The 14,488-nt window shown below is 43.1% G+C and overlaps 1 pseudogene; it reads left to right on the forward strand.

The window, feature by feature from the left end:
* Window positions 1-1,716: 1,716 nt before the first annotated feature.
* Window positions 1,717-13,558, forward strand: LOC112112088 (annotated as a pseudogene).
* Window positions 13,559-14,488: the final 930 nt, after the last annotated feature.

Below are 14,488 nucleotides of genomic sequence, written 5' to 3' on the forward strand. Positions count from 1 at the left end.
AAAGTGCTACACTTAGGAGAGAAAAAATCAAAGGCACAACTAAAAAAATGAGGAATAACGAGCTAGGTGGTAATACTGCTTTAAAGGAGCTGGGGGTTATAGCGGATCACAAACTGAATATCAGTTAAAAATGTGATGCAGTTGCAAAAAAGGAGTATCATTCTGATGAGTATTAAAATGAGTCGGTATGTAAGGTATGGGAGGTAATTGTCCCACTCTGCGCTGCACTGGGGAGGGCTCAGCTGGAGTATAGTGTCCAATTTTGGGTGTCACACTTTAGGATAAATTGGAGACAGTCCAGAGGAGAGCAACCAAAATGATAAAAGGTTTAGAAAACCTGACCTATGCGAAGGTTAAAAAAAACTCAACCCGTTTAGTCTTGAGAAAAGAAGACTGAGGGGAGACCTGTGAACAGTCTTCAAATATGATGAAGGCTGTTATAAAAAGGATGTCAATCAATTGTTTTCCACATCTACTGAAAATAGGATAAGAAGTAATTGGTTTAATCTGCAGCAAGCTAGATTTAGGTTAGATATTAGGAGAAACTTTCTAACTATTAGGATAGTTAAGTTCTGGAATAGGTTTCCAAGGGAGGTTGTGGAATCCCCATCACTGAAGGTTTTCAAGAACAGGATGGACAAACACCTGTCAGGGATGGTCTAGGTTTTCTTGGTCCTACCTCAGTGCAAGGAGGAATTGATAGGGTGACCAGATAGTAAGTGTGAAAAATTGGGACAGGATGTGTGTGAGTGTGTGTGGAGGGGGCGGCGGTGATGGTGGTGGTAATAAGTGCCTATATAAGACAAAGCCCCAAATATTGGGACTGTCTTTATAAAATCGGAACATCTGGTCACCCTACAAATTGACCTGTTGATGTCCCTTCAAGCCCTATGAATCTATTATTTCAACACTTAAATGTTAGAAAGGGAACGAAGTGGGGCGGCTTCAGGCAGGATTTGCCATGTTTCCCCCCCCCCCGCCCTTTTCCTTTTGTCATGAGTGGGTTTTATTCTTTAAACTATTATGGCTCAACAATGTTCAATGAAGATGGTTGTAACAATATTAGATTTGGTTGTTATCTCATCTGATTTCAGGCCTAAGAGTATATGGATGGGAGATTTCCAAATCAAATGATACAAAATATAACCTAAAATACCTTTTAGAACTCAAATTAACTGACATGTTTCCATGAGTTATCGTGAGACATTTTGAATGGTTTGTCAGTAGGTGGCACCAGAACTACATGTTCTTTGGAAGTTTTGTGTTCCTCTGTCATTTCGGTGCTATACGTAGCAAGGATTCAGCAGGTGTGTAATTGCTATGGCTACTTTTTTCTAAGTGTTGTTGTTGCACTTGTAAGCTTACTCTATTAGAGTGATGTGATGGCTTTGAACAGCAGGAGGTGCACAGCCTTAAAGGAGTGAAGATACTTAAAAAGGCTGGAATTTAACTTTTCAGAGGGCCCAAGGATGGGATCTACCTGATAATTATTTTAACCCTGATGATAATTTTACATAATTATGTTTTTGATTAGATTTGGCCACATTGACATTTGTCCTTTTTTTCCCCCTCCAACCCATTGCACAGCTCAATGCAGGTTCAGTTAATTTAGCAGTAGAAAATCCAACTTTGATTCCAACTCTGCTTTCCAAAAGGTTCTGATGAACTCATCAGCTTTGCTGGCTGTGGCCATGTGGAACTGCAAGACAAGTAAACATGGCCACAGATGATGCTGTCCATCAGCACAAGAACATAGATTTGGGCACGGGTTTGCCAGTGGGCCAGCAGCACAGTCCATCAAGTGAGCCACCTATCCATGAGGAAATCAGTTTGATGTGGACACGAGTAAGGAGCTGTTAGGAGGGACAAGAAATCCTCTCCATGTAACCATGTTTCGTGTGTGTGTGTGTGTGTGTGTTATTCTACACCTTGTCTTCTGTGACTGTCTATCACTTCAGAGTATGTACAATATTCCCATTCAAATCTAGAAAACTACCTTAATTCATGTTGCAAGGAGCTGGGGAAAGATACTGTTTTGTGAAAAGAAAAAAAGTTAAGAAATTAGAAGCTAGGTTTTTTGGTTGCCTTTTTTTTTTTTTTTTAAAGCTTAACAGACCAAGGGTTTTAAATTATGGTAAGAGCAGAGCAATAATGAGGTTTAAACTAGAAAGAGAAGTTTTTGGGAAATGAAAGAGTCTGTGGATTCATGCCATTCGCACCACCCAAAGGGAATTCAGTGATTGAAATATTAACTCTAAGGCCAGGTTTACATTACAGAGCTATATTGGTATAACTATGTCACTCAGAGGTGTGAAAAATCCACCCCCCTGAGCAACGTAGTTTTACCAGCTGTGTAGACGGCGCTATGTCAATGGGAGTGTTTCTCCCACCTACACAGCTATCACCTCTCAGGGAGGTGGATTCTTCCACTATGCTGATGGAAGAAACTCGCCCATCAGCGTAGTAGCATCTTCACTAAAGCACTACAGCTCAGCTGCGTCGATGCAACTGCACCGCTCTAGTGGTGTATGTGAAGACAAGCCCCGAGTCTGTGTCATCCCGGTGCAAGGATATTTTGCGTCCAAGGCAAAACTTCCACCTTGCGCTTCCCCTTCCCCTCCCCTGCCCCCCCGGAGCATTGCTTATTATAAACTTTCAAAAATGAATACTGCATAATGTGGCATTGTTCATTAGAATTAATACAAGGGGGTCAGAGGAGATGATCACAATGGTCCCTTCTGGCCTGGGGGAACCTATGAGCAAGGAGGAGGCTGAGAATGCCCCCAGCTTGCAGGGTCTCTAAACATTCTCAGGCTCTGAGTACTTTGCCCTCCGGGGGGGGGGGGGAGGGACCCAGGGGCAAGGAGGGCAGAGCCGGGCTCTCCCAGGGAGCAGATGAGGATCTCCCTGGGTATTAGGGCTGGCTCCCCGCATTGGCACAGTGCCAGTAGAGGAGGGGGTCGGTGTTTGGAAGCGGCACCTGCGCCAGCCCTTTCCCCTCCGTCACACTGCGGGGTTTAGTTTCACTTTCCCTCACCCCAAGAGGCGGCTGCGCCTGGCCCCAGGTGCGGCGTGTTGGAGGGCGAAGCTCACCTGAGCTCAGGACCGTGTTCTGCCTCCCCCAACGGCTCCGTCCCTCTGCCGCTCTGGTCGCTGCACCCAGCCGGCTGTCTCCTCCTTGCTCCGCCGCAGGCACTCACTGACCATCCTGCATGGTGCCCCTCGCTGCAGGGGTGGGTTTGTTATGGAGGCCTCGCTCCCCGCCCTGCCCCACTCAGCTGACTCCCATGACGCCGGGCACCGCTTTTTGGCACCCCCAAATCTTGGTGCCCTAGGCGGCCGCCTAGTTCACCTAGTGGTTACACCGGCCCTGTTCATCCCTCATTCAGAATCTTACTTTGCTTTGATCCTGTTCGTTCAAAATGAACCAAAAATGAACTAGATTTTGGTGGTGTGTTAAAATTGTGATCTATCACTTCAAATTCTCAGGGGGGTTTCCAGGTCCTGATTAAAAACAGGAGGTTCTGTATGGAAGCACGCTATCAGTGTCAGTCTGCAAACAGCTTGCTTATAGTAATGTGGGGTGAGTTGTGTTTCTGTTTTAGGGAGCAGCCTGCTTTCTCTCTTTCTGGTTTTGGTTTCTTTTGTATTATTATTCTGAATTCCAAAAAAGAAAGTAGTGTCATGGTGCACCTTCGAGCAAGAGTATGTTATGGTTTAATGTAACTTGTCTGTGTGTATGCTGGGAACATAACAGATTTGCTCCTGCATCAATGCATGAAGGACTCAGCTCTTTGGCAAGGACCAGATCTATCTATGTGGTTTTAATCACTGGGGACAAGAAGCCATGTAATTCCAGTGAGCCTAAGAACCTCAGGATGGTCGCTATCAGTGCAATACAAATGTTGATTTTGATTCAGAACAAAGATTGATGGAACAATACCACAAGGTAAGAAATGGCTTTTACTTGGTTAAGCAATTAATTCCTTTTCACCATTCTGGCATCTTTTCAAATATTTTTTTAGAATTAACTTAAAGCTAGTAATAGGTTGGCAGTGTTGAAGGCTTAGCCACAGACTAGTGAAGGGCTCTTACCTCTAGAATTTGGTTCACTTGGATGTCTTGAGCTGTCCCTCACTGAAAACCCATTTATTTCCTCAGCATTTTGCCTGAGTTGGTGAGGAAAGGTCATATTTGCATTTCTTTTTATTTTATCTGCTAAATTTTGCAGTTAGCCTTGTCACAGTTTAAAAGTTAACTGCACCTTTGACGACCCCCCCCCCCCGTCTCCTTTGAGGATGCATATGTAAGGTTTTAGGCTTCCCAGCCATAACTTTTCTTGGGGAGGAGACTTGCATCTCTCTCCCTCCAGACTGGGGGCTTAGGCTTGCAGTCCCTCTGCACCTCACTGTGATGTCTCCAGTCAGGTCTGACCGGGGTCCAGCACCTGTGGTGAACTCTTTCTCCAGGGGCTACAACTGTGTGCCCCAGTTCCCAAGCAGCCTTCACAGAGCGAACTGCATTTACTCTTAAGGCAAAAGCTTTACAGAGGAAAAACATATAAAAGAACTTACCACACATGGTAAAAATTTACCAGAGCTTATCCCCAGATCCAACATAGGGCTCGGATAGGTGTTAGTCTTTCAGACCACACAACTGCCAGTCCACGTCAGCTTTTAGATCAGGAACCAGACCCCAACTGCACTGTTCAGCTGTTTTTTTATGCGGCTCAGACCTTTGGTCTCCTGTTTTCAGGAACAGGTAATCACCAGTCAATGTCCTCTCCTCAAGGCATAGCTTCAAAAGGCAGGATTTTTGCATAACTGGGATTGTGGAATTTGCATTAACCTCTGCCCAGGGATTCCAAAGGAAACCCACGTAACACTTATTATCCCCAAAGTCTGTGCTCATCCGGCACATTTCAGTATAGTCATTTGAACTCCTCACACTTCCCAGGTCTTACATGTGTCACAAACCTCTTATTTAGTACTGCATCTGAAGAAGTGGGTTTTTACCCACGAAAGCTTATGCCCAAATAAATCTGTTAGTCTTTAAGGTGCCACCGGACTCCTTGTTGGTTTTTGTGGATACAGACTAACACTGCTATCCCCTGATACTTATTTAGTACTGGCTAACTTACCTAGATTGTGTGCTCTTTGAGGCAAAGGACTGTCTTTTTGTTGTGTGTTTGTGCAGTGCATAGCATAATGAGGTCCTACTCCATGACTGGGGCTTCTAGGCACTACAGTAATGCATTTAGTAAATAATAGTACTGTAATACCTATTTGTGTCATTTTCATAAAATGTATGTTAACTTATAGCAGAGATGACTCATTATAAAAATTGGAAACATCTTACTCAGTTCTGGCTCTGAATGTTACAACTAATATAATAGTTCAGGTTTAGCGGCATAAGCGTATCCACCAGAAAGCACAGTGGTGAGAGCTCTAGTTGTTAACCTACAGCCAGCTTATAAGACTATCACACAGTGATTCAGTTTTTATTGCTAATATGATTTTTTGGATAGTATAATCTGTTTAGGTCAGAAACACAGTTTGATTACCCTAAACAAGCCAGAGATTGTGACTTTCAACACACCCTTTAGACAGTTCAGCTTTTTCACTTGCTGTGACATACTTTTTCATGGCCCTGTTTTGACTGCTATGGAAATCCATTCAGCTTGGGCTATAGGGATCAGGGCCGGTGCTAGGTTTTTTGCCGCCCCAAGCAAAAAAAAAACAAAAAACCTCTGATAGCGCCCGGAATGCCGCCCCTGAAATTGTGCTGCCCCAAGCAGGTGCTTGATTTGCTGGTGCCTAGATCCGGTCCTGATAGGGATGGGTGTTAATTCTTCCAGCTAATACACACAACACCAGCATGGCTATGAACTGATAATTTGCAGTTTGGGATAAAGTGAATTGGCTTCATGATATTGGATCTTTAATCTGTGATTCTTTTTTACAGACAGAAGTCAAAGCAGCACACGTTCATCTACTTTGCTTCTATTACATTGGTTTGCAGGCAGGCTAGGTAGCTACATTTATTTCCCCAGATGGTAATTATTCTTCCATGTTCTCTTTTGGCAACTTTCTCTCCAGTTTTGTTTTGTAGAGTTTAAGATTGATCCATGTTTGAGAATAATCAAATAATCTTGATTTGAGTTAACTTTAAAGTTATGTATGTTTAAAATGCAGCAAAACATGGTCCCACTTCTTTTTGCCAGAAGCTGGGAATGGGCAACAGGGGATGGATGTCTTGATGATTACCTGTTCTGTTCATTCCCTCTGGGGCACCTGGCACTGGCCACTGTCGGAAGCCAGGATACTGAGCTAGATGGACCTTTGGTCTGACCCTGTATGGCTGTTCTTATGTTCACCCTAACTCAGATTAGATTTACAGCATTGTTTATGCTGTTTGTGTTCTAAATGGCTCCAATTTTAAATCCATCAAAAATAAATAGAGACATTTTTAAATTGCCGATTTTCAGTATTTTTAACTTTAAAAATGAAAATGTTTATATAGCTGTGAACTGGTCTACTGTTCTCTCAGATGCAATGTGTTGACACTGATGCTGGCAGGCCAGGTGCCAATTCATGCCAAGGTCCCCATGCCGCAACTGAATACTGACAAATGCATAGCTGAAATCAGCCTGGCTCACCTATCTGTTAGTATTGTTAAAATAGGTACTAGAATTATAAGAATATGTTTAGTTTTTAGACGTTAGTGAATGCTTGTGAGCTCTGCATGCACTAATCTCACTTATATCTGTATCCCGTATTGTAAGGTAATATTGGAACACTTGCATTGTGAACCTTTGTAACAGTATAAATCACTGAACAGGAGAGAGACATTAACTAGTGTGAAATGCTGGTCTCCAAAAGAAGCTGTTACATCCTGCACAACAAGGAAGGCCCATCAACACCAGATGGACTAGAGTAGAACATTAAAGAGAATAACAGTCTTTGTTTATACTCTTTTGCCCCCTTCCCCAATGAAGATGAGTCTCCCAAGTTAATACCTCCCATCAGCTGAGTTTGCAGCTCAAGACAGAAGGGAGGAAGGGAATAAAAACCCCAAACAAGGAGGAAATGTATCTTATTACTAGAATCAGAGGGACTTAAGACTGGAGACATGGCATACTGAGAGGCAGGAGGAAAGGCTGAGACTGACTGCACAGCTTTAGGACAGGGTCTCAGTGCAGGAGCAGGCACTTGCTACGCAGTTTCTGGACCAGGAATGGCAGCTAAGGGAAGAGGACCGAGCTCAGCAGAGAGAGAGCTCTTTGAGTGGATCATATCAGTCATGGCTGCAAGTTTACTGACTCCTGCTGCCTCTCCCACACCATGGCCTGATTCTCCTGCAACATACTCTCAGAAACAGTTTGGAAAACTTCATGTTTGGGAAGCCCATGCAGTTGGGTTCCATAAGCGGCTAGGCAGGGCATCTAAAACCTTATGCAGTCCTCTGTCTTGACCCCCTTTCCCGTGGATACCTCCACTTCCACCCCAATGCTAAGTGTGCAGAAAATTGGGCAAGAAGGGAAAACAGAACAGGGAACCTGGGGATATGCGGTCGTAGGTTTTTTTGGCCATGTTTGCACTTGTTCATGCACCTTTTTCCCCCCTCCTGAAATGTATTTTTGTAACTGGTGTTTGGGTGTTGTAATGGCAGCTGGCCTGCCTGGCAATGGGTGACTGTTATTAGCACAGTACATTTTTATACATAAAAGGCTTTATGTAATCAAGAAAGCTTATTGCTCTCACTGCATCTCATCATACAATCATGATGTGAAATAATAAAGCTAAATACATGATCAGGAACAATTAGGAATTAGTAAGCAAACACTATTCCTCTGTACAATCAGGTACAACAATCCACACTTCAATCACTTCCCTTATATGAATCCATGCTGTGAATCACTCCCCACCCCCATTTCATAAGTCATGTCATTCATAACTTCATTGCATAGCAATCAATCCCCCACACCCTGCAATCAATTAGCCCTCCTTCCAAGCACATTCATAAAGGTCCTATTCCCCCTCTTCCACTGGGCAATGCAAGGCCAGGGTGTGGGAGCACAAAGCATCCCTGACTTCAGTAACCTGGGGGCATCCAGCACCAGCTGTGGTAGCTGCACTTTCTGGCTGAGGGGACCAGTTCAGCATCCCCTTGCTGCCATGGGTCCATTTGGTGGGAAATGGCTCACAACTGGCTTCGCAAAGATTGTGAAGAGCGCAGCAAGCCACAATAAAGCAGGCAGTATTGATGACACTGGTGTCCAAATAGGTCTGTAGACATCTCCAAAAGCACATTCAACAATCATTCTGCACCTGCTGATAGTGTAAGTAAACCGTCTTTTCACAGGGCCTCTGAAATCAGGGTATGGTTTCATAAACCCAGGCAAAAGGGGGTAGCTGGGGTCCCCCAGATTAATGGTAGGGGGGGTAATTCTGTTTATGACAATGTCATTTGGTGGGAATAGTGTCCCAGCCTATCCATGAATGTAGACTCCTGATTGACGAAAAAAATTGGCATCCTGAACTTTCCCAGTGCAGCCCACGCTGACATTCATAAATCAACCTCTGTGGTCCATGAGGGCCTGCATAACAATGGAGTATAGGATCTTTTGCAATTTATATAGTCACATGCTCCTTGAGGAGGGAAAACTATGGGCACATGAGTACCATCAATGGCTCCAGCTCGGTTTGGAAACCCCATTCTCAAATCCAGCACTTACCTCAGGAATATCTTTTATGTCTGCCACTTTGGGGTAAACCAAATGCCTAAGTGCCTCAGAAACCTCTGCCACCACTTTACCCCCAATTGACTTTCCATCACCAAACTGGTTGGCAACAGATCTGTAGCAGTCTGGAGTAGCCAGCTTCCACACAGCTATACCAACCCACTTCTGGACAGGCAAGGGTAGCCTCCTGCATGTGTCTTTATACTGGAGGATGGAGGCAAGCTGCTCACAAAGCTTCAAAAATGTAGCTTTCTTCATGAGGTTCTGGACCACTGCTGGTCACCCCAGGTCCATATGATGATGTGCTCCCACTAGTCTCTGCTTGTGGCCCTGCACCCAAAAGCACCAGTCTGTGTAGAGGGCATCAACTACTTGTACCGAGCATTCTGAGCAGCATCAGCCAGTGCAAGTCTGCCATGCCAGGGTACTCTTTCTCCTCTGCTGCCTCCTCTTCTTGGTCCATCTGAAGCTCTGTCAGGTGCTTTTGGTGGGTCAGAAAACGCTGCTGAAATGTCCCCTAGTGCCTCACAGAAGCTTTGCCTGTTTCCTGACACAGGAGTGAAAGTGCAAGCAAGAGAACTTCTTGAAAAGGAGTCCCTTCTATGTTGCTCAGCAGGCAGTGTTTGTAAGCTGTCCAAACTGCCTGTAATGTGCAGGAGGGGGGCAGCAAAGTTTTCCCAGAGTGCACCACAGTCAAAGGGCTAGAGTGGCCACATTTAGGGAGGGCACTAGGGAGTCTGGGATATGGTTGGTTTGACTTGGGTCTGTGTGCTGCAGTGTGAAAGCCAGAGCCCCAGGTACCAGCCTGGGTTAGAAAATTCTTAATGTAGGGTTAAAAATCAGTGCAGATGCTTAAGTCCCAGGTTCTCTAGCTCCGATCAGCTGACCTGAGTCCCACTAACCCTGGGCTTACATTGCAGTGCAGACATACCCATAGACCTTGCTTATTATTGAACCTTCTATTATCTGTTGAAACTTAAGTTTGTAACTCATTTGTGTATGTATGTTTACCTGCTTTAACCTTGTAAATAACTCTTATTTCCTTTTCCTATTAATAAATCTGTATATAGTTTATTTTAGAATTGGCTGCAAGCGGTGGCTTTGGTGTGAGATCTAAGGTGCAATTGACCTGGGGTAAATAACTGGTCCTTTGGGACTGGAAGTAACCTGAATATTGCTGTGATTTGTGGTGTAAGGGACCATCAATCACAAAGGTAGGCTTGCCTAGGTGACAATATAGATCGGCGTAACCAAGGGGACGGTCTCTGACTCCATGTTTAGGCTGTTATAGTGCCTGAGGAGTTTACACTTGATAATTGGTTGGTGAAATCTAAGTGTAGCACTCACAGCCAATTTGGAGCTTGTGTTCTGGTTCTTAACAGTCTGCCAGCCCTGAAGCTGGTACTCACACTCTTGAGTTACTGCAAGACAGCTTGACAACCACCCCACTCTGTTGAAAGCCATCCTGTCTCTCACTCACTGGGAGTGGTATCCATGTACCCAGTGAGCCCAGAGCATTTCATCATGATATACAACCAGAGGAACAGCCACCTCCTGGTTGCAGAACTGAGATCATGCCCTTGTCTTCACCCACCTATCCTGTTGCTGTCAACTGGAGCGCATCCATCACAGGCGTTAACCTGTTCTCACCAGATGACTCTACTTTCTTGGGAGCCATTTGCCATGATAACTTCACCTTCACTGAACTCATTGATAAAGAAGGAAATTATACACGTTGCCAAAAAGGCCTCTGTTGCCATGTGATCTATAGGATGGCAGAGAAGTGAGAAGATGAGGTGTATGTATTGGGTGCTTTGGATGGGCTTCTTGGTTCTACCATCAAATATTATTGGCAGGTGATTTGTCTCTTTTGGTGTGTATGAAAATACAGCTTTTCCTTATGGCAATTTAGAGATTAAAGAATTAAACTGATAAATAATTTTGGTCTTGTTTTGAGAAGAACAAAGACAGTTTTCCTTCTAATATATGCCTGGCTCTTGTTCACTACAATGTTTTGTAAATATGCTGTCCTTGTCATCTCACCTTGATCTGCACATTATTGAAGTGTAAAAGCACAGACTTGAAAACTTGTGGGCAACTACTGGCTACTGCTCAGGCCAGGTTTGACTCATTATCTTTCTATGGCACGTTTGGCACTAGTTATGTCCGGCAGTCTTGATCAATGGGTTCAGCTGATCCCTGGAGAATTTCAAGTAGGAGGATGCCCTTGAGCTATTTTGAATGGATCTTGGGGGTGGAAAGGAAATAGATATAGCAGCTAAATTGAAACAAACTCAATGCCAACTGTATTCAGGATAGACCTTAAGCGTTAAAGTCTTTAACAAGGATGCATTCCTGAATCAGGGCCTGAGTCCATAAACAAAAGCTTTCAGGGAATTATTTTTATTTTAATGTTTCTGTACAGGGCTAATACTTTAGGTGGTAGAGAAAACAAGTAATCTGAGACATATCTAACCTGATAAGTAGTTGTACATATAGAAAAGTAAAAGTACCATGAGTATCATGCATTAGTGGAGCGCATAAAAAAAAATAAAAAATGTTGACTTTTTGTTTTATAATGGTTCATTTCAATTGTTTTTTTTCACACAATGCACAGTCAACCTGTGGAAGTCCTTGCCAGAGGATGTTGTGAAGGCCAAGACTATAACAGGGTTCAAAAAGAACTAGATAAATTCACGGAGGGTAGGTCCTTCAATGGCTATTAGCCAGGATGGGCAGGGATGATGTTCCTAGCCTCTGTTTGCCAGAAGCTGGGAATGGATGACAAGGAATGGCTCACTTGATGATTATCTGTTCTGTTCATTCTCTCTGGGGCACCTGGCATTGGCCACTGTCAGAAGACAGGATATTGGGCTAGATGGACCTTTGGTCTGACCCAGTATGGCTGTTCTTATGTTCATGATTTTAACAGAATTTTTTATTTTCATTTAAAAAAAACAACAACAAATTTTTACCACAAAATGTTTTTATTCAAAAACTTTTGACCAGCTCTACATAAGAGATTGAATTAAATGTTAATTAGCTCTGAGGAGAAATCATCGTAAATAAACTGGAATGAGTTTGTGGTGAAAGTTTACCTTACAGAAATGCTCTTGTTCATTTTGTACAGTTGTCTTGAATGGGACTATTGCTTGCTGTTCAGTTCTGGACAGTAAAGCCAAACTGTTCAAAAGTGATTAGTGATTTTGTTTGCCTCAGTTTTTAGGTGCCCAAATTGAGACATTTTAAAAAAGGGCCTGAATTTAGGAGGAAGTCCTCAAGATGAGTACCTGAAAATTTGAGCCATACAAAATAATTAGTTGCTACTGAAATATCTTGGTCAGGGCAAGGGCTGACTGTATGTTCTGTCTTGTACAATTCCTGAGCACAGTTGACTCTTAAATAACATACTTTGTCAAGGTCTAGAAAGAGCCTCTAAGTGCTTTCAGGATTGACGTAACAATCACAAATGTGTGACTGTTCACTTAATGAGGCTCATGAGATGTAGCTATTAGCCATAACAGTTTGCACAAATGTAGTATGTCTCCATCATGATGAATTAGCTTCAGAGGCTTCAACGTCAAAATGAGGCTTCATTAGCACACTGGAATGTTTTAAAAATGATGACTGTGATTTTTGTTCTATTTTTTTCCCACTCCCTTTTTCCTAATGTGTTTATAACTTTGAACAGAAGCTCCTAGGAGACTTGTAAATGTAACAGTCTATCTAGGTATCAGGGCCGGCTCCAGGCACCAGCTTAACAAGCAGGGGCTTGGGGCGGCCAAGGGAGAGGGGCGGCACCTGCGGCAATTCGGGGGCGGCAGGTCCCTCACTCCCTCCAGGAGCGAAGGACCTGCCGCTGAACTGCCGCCGCCGATCGCGTTTTGTTTTTGTTTTTTTTCTTCCCCAATTGCCCCCAATTGCTTGGGGCGGCAGAAATGCTGGAGCCGGCCATGCTAGGTATTTATCGGCCTGCATCACTACACCATGGGAGTAGCTCATAAATATGAGGTGAATTTATCGTGTAAACTCGCTACCTACGAGGCGGATGGTGGTATCCTCATTTCAGATGTGGGAAGTCAGAAAGAAAGGCTGAAGGACTGCTCCAAGGACATACAGGAAGTTTGTGGGAGAGCTGGATGAAATTTTTCAGCCAAAATGTTTTTTCATTGAGAAATGCAGATTTGGTGACACTGAAATGCTTCACAAATCTCTATTAGTTTCACAGGATTATTTTCTTTAAAAAAATTTCAAAAAAATTGAAATATTTTGCATTGACACTTTTGAAATGAAATGTTTCAAATGTTGGGTTTGAAATGTGTTTTTGATTAAAAATATCCTTTATTTTTACTTTTTAAAAGTCCTAACATTAAAAATAGTCAAAATTAAAATGAAATGTTCTGATTTTGTCAAAATGAAACATTTCATTTGATTTTAACCTTTTTTTTTTAACATTTTGAAATTTCCAACAAACTAGAAAATCCATTATTCTCACAGCTCTGCCAAGATCATCTGAGCTCCAGTCCAGTGATTTAACCACAGATGTATCCTGACTAGTCAGTTTTTGACTTGACAGAGAGATTTAGGTCATGTGTGTCATGTTCCTAAAACTGCCTTTAGTTAGACTGCTGCATCAAAGTATTTAACATTTAAGTTATAAACTCATGTCCTTTTATATGTCCGACAATATTACTGCTTTATTAATGGTTTATTTTTCATTCTTTCTTTAACTAGGTATAAAGTGATAGACTTTTGAAAAGCAAGAGTGGTACATCTAAACCGGTCTTAACAGTGACACTTCTCCAGAGATGGTAGGAAAAGGACCTACCGCACCCACACCGCATCTCCCCATGATGTTACTGTAGATAATTTACACATTTGCCATCACTTCAAGATAAGAATTTCCTGTAATGCATCATCTCCTTGGAAATATGGCAGTTACTGTTTGTCTTTCATGTTATGCAATCTTATAATCATGCTTTGCTTTAGTAAATATAGATCAATTTAGTTTAATTGCTTTCACTTACTGAGAAATAAGTCGACTGTCCTGGTATTTTGTGTCTACCTGCCTACTTCTTCCTTAATCACTTTTAAATAGCAGTTACACTTGGCTAATTAATTCTTCTAATTTTCCTGTAACACATAAATTTGGGCCTCACTTTCCTGTTGACTCGAGCTTTTTATGGTGAGTGTGAGGTCCCTCAGGGATCTGTTCTTAGCCCTAGTCAATATCTTCATCAATGATCCTGAAGAAAATAAAATGTAAAAAACTCATTGCTTTGTAAAATTTGCAAATGATACAGAAAATGGTGGAGCGTTCACATGAGATGCATGTGTTTTAATGTAGGCAAATGCAGGCTAGATATCGGGACACAAAGACTGTACATCACACTTGAAAGAGGGGGAAACTGTATCCTGGAATGCATTGACACTGAAAAGGACTTAGGGTATATCTATACTGCAATTAAACACCTGCAGCTGGCCTGTGTCAGGTGAATCTGGCTCACAGGGCTTGGGCTTGCGCAGCTGTAAAATTGCAGTGTAGCTGTTTGGGCTCTGGTTGGATCCCTAGCCTTGTGACCCTCCCCCCTCACAGGATCCCAGAGCTTGGGCTTGGGCTGGAGCCCAAGCTCTGGGACCCCATGAGGGGGGAGACTCCCAGAGCACGGACTCCAGTTCAAGCCCAAACTTCTACACTGCAGTTTTACAGCCTTGTAGCCCAAGCCCCATGAGCCTGAGTTAGGT

This window comes from Terrapene carolina, unplaced genomic scaffold, assembly GCF_002925995.2.
Source record: "Terrapene carolina triunguis isolate 2854851 unplaced genomic scaffold, T_m_triunguis-2.0 Scaffold85, whole genome shotgun sequence".
NCBI lineage: Eukaryota > Metazoa > Chordata > Testudines > Emydidae > Terrapene > Terrapene triunguis.